The sequence below is a fragment of the Scardinius erythrophthalmus genome, assembly GCF_964197995.2.
Source record: "Scardinius erythrophthalmus genome assembly, chromosome: 13".
In the NCBI taxonomy this organism is placed as follows: Eukaryota; Metazoa; Chordata; class Actinopteri; order Cypriniformes; family Leuciscidae; genus Scardinius; species Scardinius erythrophthalmus.
This window is the reverse complement of record NC_138233.1, coordinates 3,140,068-3,149,356: the sequence shown is the minus strand read 5'-3', so window position 1 is coordinate 3,149,356 and position 9,289 is coordinate 3,140,068. Positions and strand designations below refer to the sequence as shown.

Sequence of the window (9,289 nt, the reverse complement as noted above, 5' to 3'; positions counted from 1 at the left end):
GACTCACAAACCTCTGAACTGCACTTACAAACACATTCTGCACGTCTGATCAACACACACACACCTCTTCCTCTGTGTTTCGTCATGCTCAGGATAATCTGCCTGATTATGCACTGATTTGCATGGCAATGCATCGCTGGAGAGGGTCATGTGACCTTTAACCTTTGCTCTATGAGTCAACGATTGCGTACAGATTGAGATCCTGATGTCTATGAGGTTTGACAGATACACGTGCATGTACACACACACACACACTGAAGATGGACACACACCCACAGCTAACTAACTTAAACTTGTTCAGAGATATTGGAATTGTTTTACGGTCATGATGCCTGAACGTGTGACGTTTGTGTTGCATTATGGGTTGCCTTCTGACACTTTTCATAACACAGTGTGTAAAATCAAGCTTGTGTAGCAAGATATTGTTGTTTTTGTTTACTTAAACTAAAAAATTTGAGCTAAATTTCAAAATATTAATAAATACATTTGAGCTAATATATGAATATATTTTAAATATATATATTTAAACTAATAAAAATGAGAATGAGATGAGACTTTCTTGAACTCAAACTTAAAATGAAATCTCAAAATATAAAACCTAATTCAAAATATTAATAAGATAGATATAATATAAGCTAAATACACTAAAAATATAAAAAATATATAATAATCGAATAAAAATGACAAAAGCTCATGACAAAATTACTAAAATTAAAATCAAATCTAAAAATATAAAAGCTAATTTAAAATATGAATAAATACATTTGAGCTAAATATAGCCTACAAAATATATATATTTATATAAAAAACTAACAAAAATGACTAAACAAAAAAAACTTAAACTAAAATTAAAATGAAATATAAAATATATAAAAGCTAATTTAAAATATTAATAAATAAATCAGAGCTAAATACTGTATACTAAATATATATATATATAAAAACTAATAAAAATGAGAATGAGATGAGATTTTTTTAAACTTAAACTTAAATCTGAAAATATAAAACCTAATTCTAAATATTACTAAATAAGATAGATATAATATAAGCTAAATATACTAAAAAAATATATAATAATCGAATACAAATGACAAAAGCTCATGACAAAATTACTAAAACTTAAATTAAAGTGAAAACTGAAAATATAAAAGCTAATTTAAAATATGAATAGATACTACAATAATATTAAAATAATACTAAAATAATAAACACTGTGACTGTAGCTCATGGTTTATTTCACATTCTCACAGGCATAAATATAACAAAAGCGGACCGAATCTGTATGTTACAGAACAATAATCATAAATCAGCGTTTTTGCCCTGTGACTGCAGAATGCTTTCTTAATAAATATTGCTGTTTCCAAAATGTGTCAATTATGAAACAAATTTGATACAGAATCCATGTCAATATTCCACTCAGTGTTGCTCTAATCCTACAGTGTCAATGCAGTCAAACGTAGTAGAGCAATACTTAGGATTAATGATATGAACATAATATCACAGTATAATATCATATCACTCCTAACATCCATGATCCGATGGATAAAGTGTTCAGATTCACTCCGAAATTGCAAATGCTGCTTCATGCCGATATCTATGAATATACATTATTAAATATTATACGACCTCTTGACCTCCTTTACATTTGCTGCTCTCGTGGGGCAAACGTGATTAAACCTGCGAGCATTCAGAGCGCTGTGTGTGTGTGTGTGTGTGTGTGTGTGTGTGTGAGGCATTAGTGGATTAGTACGCCCACCTGGTAAGGGTGTCATGTAGTCACTCGTGCTGATCCGGACTGATCTGGACTGATCCGGATCTGCAGATCTCAGGCTGCGTTTAAGCAGGAGAGCCTACAGACATTTAATCGCTGTGTAAGATAATTGGATGAAAGTAAAGAGACTGCAGAGAATGTGTGTGGGTGTGTGTGTGTCTCTGCTTATAGCTGTTGCCGCTGGCTAGCCTTCTTGATGGGGGGAAGAAGCGCTATACAGATCAGATGAAGAACGCCTTGAGGAAGAGTGAGATCAGACCTGAGGATCTGGAGGATCATCTAGAGATGGAGAGGACAACCAGAAGACAACAGTGGCGAGCCAGCGAGTGTGTGTGTGTGTGTGTGTGTGTGTGTGTGTGTGTGTGTGTGTGTGTGTGTGTGTGCTGACTCAGGTAAGAGCTGCTGCCCTTGTGGAGTCATGAAGATATCAGTGGTGACAGTTTTAACTCCTGTTCATCCATAAAAACATGAGTCCTCTTCTCTCCACCTGCATTTCTACATCTTCAGCAAGACTCAGATCAAGCAGCCATTAAACAGCCCATATGTGTTCAGGCTCTACTAGAACAGGTTTTCCTGCATGAATGTTGATTATTCTCCTCATATTCTCCATTGTTGCGGCTCCTCTCTTCCCAGTCTGTCAGTAACGCTCTGTTTACTTCCTGTCTCTATGAAGCCCCTCCTTCTGAAAAGCACACTGTGCTCTGATTGGTCGGCTGGAGCAGTGTGTTGTGATTGGTCGAGCGCTTCGAGTGTGTTTGGGAAATGTCCCGCCCCTTCCCATAACCGCCAGTTTAACACACTACTAACTTACTCAACCAGGCCCCGCCCCTTTATTCTGCGCATTAATTATTATAATGAGGAATATTGTGACGTGTTCGTTCCCGGAAGAAACTCAAGACTACAATGGAGGCGTTTCAGGAGTTCAGAAACACTGACACTGATATAGAGAAGAGCTGTGTGACTTTGCAGAGATTTATCATGATCAAACAGCAACATTAATCAACAAAAAAATCATTCAAATTTGGATTGATTTTATTAATAATGAATGATTCAGACTAAAGTGTGAAGCTTTTAGCAAATTCATGAAAAGACTCACAAATATAATCACTATGGCTGGGACACCAGTCGAACTCTACTCAAGATCAACATCCATCTTGTAGATTTTTATTTTCGCCACTTTGGCCTAAATGTTTTATATATATATATATATATATATATATATATATATATATATATATATATATATATATATATATATATATATATATATATATATATATATATGTGTGACCCTGGACCACAAAACCAGTCACATGGGTCACAATTTTGAAATTGAGATTTATACATGCTATGAAAGCTGAATAAATAATCTTTCCATTGATGTATGGTTTGTTATGATAGGACAATATTTGGTCGAGATATGACTATTGTAAATCTGGAATCTGAGGCAAAAAAATGGAAACATTGAGAAAATCTCCTTTAAAGTTGTTCATTTATGTCATTTATGTGATCCAGGGTCACATATATATATATATATATATATATATATATATATATATATATATATTTTTTACTTGTACATTTTTTTTATTTTTAAATAGGGACATTAGTTTGGCTGTAATGCCCATTCACTTGCAAAATAGTAAAACCTTCATCATGAAAGAGAATCGTGATAAAATCGTGATTTTCCTGAAAAAACACACAAAAAAACGTGATATGATATTTTTTTTGCCATATCGCCCATCCCTAAATCAAAGTTTGGGAATCAGTGCTGTCAATCAAACACCTAATGATGCTCACAATAATAACTATCCTTCATCTATTAATCAGAGCTGTGGTTCACCGTGTGGTTCAGAATCAGAACACACCGGAAATCTGCAAAGCATCTATTAATGTTTCCTACAGTAACTCTACACCCTCCCTGCCATGTCTGTCCCAACCCCCATCTCCTGCTGCACACACACACACACACACACACACACACACACACACGTCTATAATAAGCACCATGCACGCTGTTAAGTAAGACCTCTTCCTCTCATCACGATCCATTACTGATAGATTCTCTTATAATACGTAACTGGGTCAAGCGTTGGCGAGGATCTTCCCAGTGCGAGACGGACTGTAGATGTTAATCTGTTAGAGGACACTCAGCGTTAGCATTTATTATATTTGCTTGAGTGCTTGACATTGCTGGTTGACTGCACTGGCCTTCAACACTCATGCGATGTGACTGTGACCCGCTGCACTGTGTGTGTGAAGCTGACCTAAATGTAAGTTGATGCAAACGCAATTACTTTCCGTATAAATAGACACTTATATTTATAACTACTTTTATGGAACATTAAAAAAAAAAGTTTGCTTTCATTGAATGGAAAAGAGCAGATGTCGATGAATGACGTGAGGATGAGCAACTATTCCTTTAAAGTCCCCCTGTGGTGTAAATCCAGCTTTTTATGTTGTTTATGTGTCTATGTGGTGTTTTTAATGTGCTTTAAGACACACCATGTGTAAGTTCACAAGTCGACACCATTGCTGAGTATTTCCTCCTTAAAACTGCAGTGAACCAAAGACAGTCTCAAAAACACGCTTTGAAATCGCTGGTGTTTCTGACGTCACAAACTACCTTGTAACCAATCAGATCAACGTGTGATCGTCAACCAGTGGATCTCTGAGCTGAGTGAGTTAGTGGAGGCGGGGCTCATTTGCATATTCATAGAGCCACGCATACTAAATGAGGCAAGGGTGTCGAGGTGTTTTTCAAGGAAAAAACGTTTAAATATTTTATTTTGGTGATCAAAAATGACTTTTAATGGATAAACTGATTGACTACAGGGGGACTTTAACACCAAACTACCTGTTTACACAGTGAAGGTTGCATTTATTCAAATTCAAATTCACAATCAAAGTCACAGCAGCTTAAATCCCCGAGGGAGTGAAAGCTCAGCATCTTCAGAAAGATGTATCCTCATGTGTTTCTAATTGAAAATCTAGTTTCTAATTGTTTCTAAGCATCCGCTTGTCACACCTGCAACTAATATACATACACTAATATACATACACTAATATACATCTTTCCACCGGAGTAGCTTGATCTCACCTGGGTGTGGTTAGTGTCCTATCAGCTCCAGAACGCAGAAATCTCAGCGCGTGATTGGACGTCACATCTCTCTTGTGTGGATTGGATGAGAGGTGGCAGAGGCGGGCCCTCACAACCATCAGGACCAATGAGAACTGATCTGCTAGGGATACAATCACAATCATCATTAGAGTCTGAAATGTATGCATGTATTTCTAACATCATGTGGAAAAATTAAGCAAGTCTGGATCAAACTTTCATGTCTATATTTGATTGTGTTTATACACACATGCATAACGAATATAGCTGGGCAACACATCGGAATTAAGCAATATTATTAATATAACTATGATTTTTATGCACTTTTTAAATGGCCAAAAACATTTTCTAAAGGTCTATTTAGATTAGTTTTTACTGTATTTCACTTGCATCAAAGTCACTAAAACAAAATTAGCATTTTTTTTTATTACTGAGTATTGCAGTGTTTATTATGAATGATTTATCTGTGCACATCATTATTGTTTTAATAATCTTGAATGAGAATAAGTTCCTCTCGCAGCATCTCTTCTCTGATGATGTGGGCGGGGCAACCTGTCACTCACACGAGATCAGCCAATAGCAAACCACAACCATCCAATCAAATCCTCACAGACAAAATCAAGCCCCGCCCACATTTGTTCTCGTTCCAGAAGCATTTCACTCGGATATACGACACAATAGAGGAGAAAAGATGAGCACAACTTACGTATCATTCTGACTTTAAAACAATCTGAATCTGCTTGGCAAGGATGACTGTTTGATTGAAAATATGACTCTTTTTAAGTCATTTCAGAGTAAATACTTTGAGATTCGCTGTTACTAATGTATCTTCTCTGATTTATAAGTGCCATTAGACTTGGTAAATCTGATTCATTTCTAAGAATCAGTTTAATACAATGTATCAATTCCAAATTATTCCTGAGAGAGAAAAAAAACTAGAGAATGCACCGATATGAGAATTTGGGCCGATACCGATAACCGATAATTCTTTATATTTGAAAGCCGATAACCGATATATTGGCCAATAAATCTAAATCCAAATTTTTATATAATTTTTGAGAGCCTGATTACAAAAACAAAAGTCTCACCATTAAAAGCCACGTCCCCAACACACAATTATAAAGTTCTCATGATAATTTTATACAGCCGATATGACAGACTTGCATCTGTATTTTCCTTTTAAGTGATTCCAATCATATTTCAAGCAATTCAAAACATCATGGCGAACATCTGAAGAGTCTCAGCTGAAGGAAAGAATACATTATTTATCGGCTTTAATATATCAGCCAAATTTTCTCATCGGGCCGATAACGATAACATTAAAAATTAACATATATCGTATATGGTGGCCGATATATCGTGCATCCCTAAAAAACAACAACTTTAAAGCCATTTCAGAGCAAATACATTGAGCTTTTTTGTAACTATAGCTTTAGCATTAGCTCAGCCTGTTCAATATCATTCGAGACGTCTCTGATATCATCTGAAATACAGAAAGGCAGACCTTTTGACTCTGTGTGCGTAACTGCACACCTGGTCCGCATCCGAATCAGCAGATAAATCTGCATATCCGCACTAATCCTGATAGATTAATCTATTTTCTGTGCAGAGCCTCGCAGGGCTAATGTGCAGCGCTTGTCCATCGCGCACACGCTTTATTAACATTTCAGAGTGTGTGTAGCTCTGTGACTTTCACTCCAGTGCACATGAACTCATGCGATGGCGGCAGTCATGCAACAGTCACGAGAGGCTCGCATACGTCGGGCTCTTTGGGTCTCGAAGGCGCTTGTGGTTTCAGAGAAATACATTTGGCTGTGACTTTCCCAGTGTCCCCTACAGCAACCCGAGATCCAGCCTTTCTGTGATGCTTGCCCTCATTACGCAGCATGTAACTAGCTCATGCAGACTCATGAATAATGAATTTCAATAATGCAGCTACTGTACTTGAGCAAGACTGATGCGCCAAAGAGAGAGAAAGGTGTGATGAGAGATGGATGAAGCATAACAATGGATATAATGGTTCCCATAGGAGAGAAACATCACATTTCAATATGGAGAACAAATTGAGATCTTGATGTTTCTCCCCCTTTGGTGAAAATCCAGCGTTTAATGTTGTTTATGTGTCTGAGGTGTTTTTAATACGCTTAAACCATGTGTAAGTTCATAAGTCGACAGAATTGCTGAGTATTTCCTCCTTAAAACTGCAGTGAACCAAAGACAGTCTCAAAAACACGCTTTGAAATCGCTGGTGTTTCTGACGTCACAAACTACCTTGTAACCAATCAGATCAACGTGTGATCGTCAACCAGTGGATCTCTGAGCTGAGTGAGTGAGTGGAGGCGGGGCTCATTTGCATATTCATAGAACCACGCATACTAAATGAGGCAAGGGTGTCGAGTTACATTCAAGATATTTTTTCAAGGAAAAAACTTTTAAATATGTAATTTTGGTGATCAAAGATGAGTTTTAATGGATAAAATGATTGACTAAAATGTCTAAAATTTGACAAGATATACCAAAGTCAAACATTGCTCATCAAATTTTTCCAAGACCCAATTATTTATCTCAAAATAAAAATACAAAGAATACAAAATGCAAAATTAAAACATGCTATCAAATCAATTTATAATATAATTAATATTAGCTATAATATCCACATTCAAATGAATAGCTCAAGATCAATATAGTTTTGCATAACACAGTTTCAAAGTACTTTTACATTTAAACCACTACTTTTAGTTGATTTTCTTTCAATAATCACAATAACTTTGACTCTTACCATGTTCTCATTTCTCCTCAAGTCAACATAGCCTAAATGTGTCATTTGCAACCCATTTTGCCGCATCTCTGGGCGAAAATGGATATAAGAGAAACATTCATTGCAAGGACTTGATTATATAGAGAAACTGAGTCAAATAAGTGTTGGCTAAAATAGTGCATGAAAAGTCATTTTCAGAGGAAGACAAAGTACATTGTAGGTAATTGAAGACATTTCCCTTCATTGCTGCAATAACGTGTGCCACTAAATCGATAACAATCAGACCATCTTGATTTCATCTTGGCCTTTAGGAGAGGCAGTTTTAGACCCTCTCGTGTGCAATCTATGACTGTCTTCTGGGCGGAGAAGAGTAAAGGAAGGGTGAAATGGACATAAAAAGCAAGTGGAAATGTTCTTTATGAGAGAGGATAGTGCTGGAAGCTGTGGAAAGGGACGGGGATGATAGAGACACAGTGGGAATGGATGTGAACACTAGAAACAGCTGAGCGGTGCGACGCAGAACCTTGCCGCAATACAGCAGAATTCATCAGCAACCGGTCAATGAGCATCGGGCAAATAAACAGGCCATGCATGAGTCCGGCAACAGCCTGGCTTTCCAAAAACATGCTGTTTTCTGCTTATCGAACAGCGCAACCCTGGAGTTTCCAATCGGCCCACTCCGAGAATAACCGCATCATGTGTGCGTGATCATTGCTCAGACACACACAGTCCCCGGGGAATCAATAGTGATGGTGTCGTGCCAAACGGAGAGTCGTCTCCATCCCGTCTGAGTGGGACAGAAATGGATGTTTGCTTGTGACTCTGACATTTACAGCTCTCATTAAACTGATCCAACAGCTGTCGGAGGAGCCGGCCCGCAACCGTCCAGGAGAGTCAGCTGACGCCTTCTCACACGCAAACACCAGACCGCATTCGTCCCTGCTTTATTAATGTTAAATTAATGTTACCTAAAGTTGTGTGGCTAGTTGAATATGCACACATATCGAATATGCACCGATAAATCATTCATAATGCACACTGCAATATTCAGTAATAAAAAAAGAATCGTTCATTTTGATTTAATGACTTTGATGCAAGTGAAATACAGTAAAAACTAATCTAAATAGACAACTTTCAGAAAGTTTTTTGCCATTTAAAAAGTGCATTAAAATCATAGTTATATTAACAATATTGCTTAACTTCGATGTGTTGCCCAGCTATATTCGATATGCATGTGTGTATAAACACAATCAAATATGATTGCCAGACTTGCTTAATTTTTCCACATTCACACACAGTTTTCACACAAAGTGCATAAAAATCATAGTTATATTAACAATATTGCTTGAATATGCAATAATGATGACTTTTTTTTTTTAAACAATAGGATTTTCAATTGGCTTTTGGATAAGCTCTGTGACCAACAAAAGTTTATGATTCACACCAAGGATGACTATAACAATAACAATATAACTATAAATATAAAAGAATAGTAGAGTCCAACACTATAACTATAACAATAACAGCACAGATAACACCATATTGTTGGAATCACTTCAAAGTCGCCCTGTGGTGAAAATTAAGCTGAGAAATGTAGTTGAAATAATGTAAATTGCTGTTTCAATGATGAAAATGTTGAAAC

The 9,289-nt window shown here is 36.6% G+C and overlaps 1 protein-coding gene across 1 annotated transcript in view; it reads right to left on the bottom strand.

The window, feature by feature from the left end:
- The window catches only part of frmpd1b (FERM and PDZ domain containing 1b), a 33,117-nt gene extending 28,104 nt beyond the window's left edge, over positions 1–5,013 (bottom strand). The window contains exon 1 of the mRNA XM_081382975.1: positions 4,872–5,013. The gene's annotated coding sequence lies outside the window, so the exon portion shown is untranslated. The remainder of the gene's footprint in view (positions 1–4,871) is intronic.
- Positions 5,014–9,289: the final 4,276 nt, after the last annotated feature.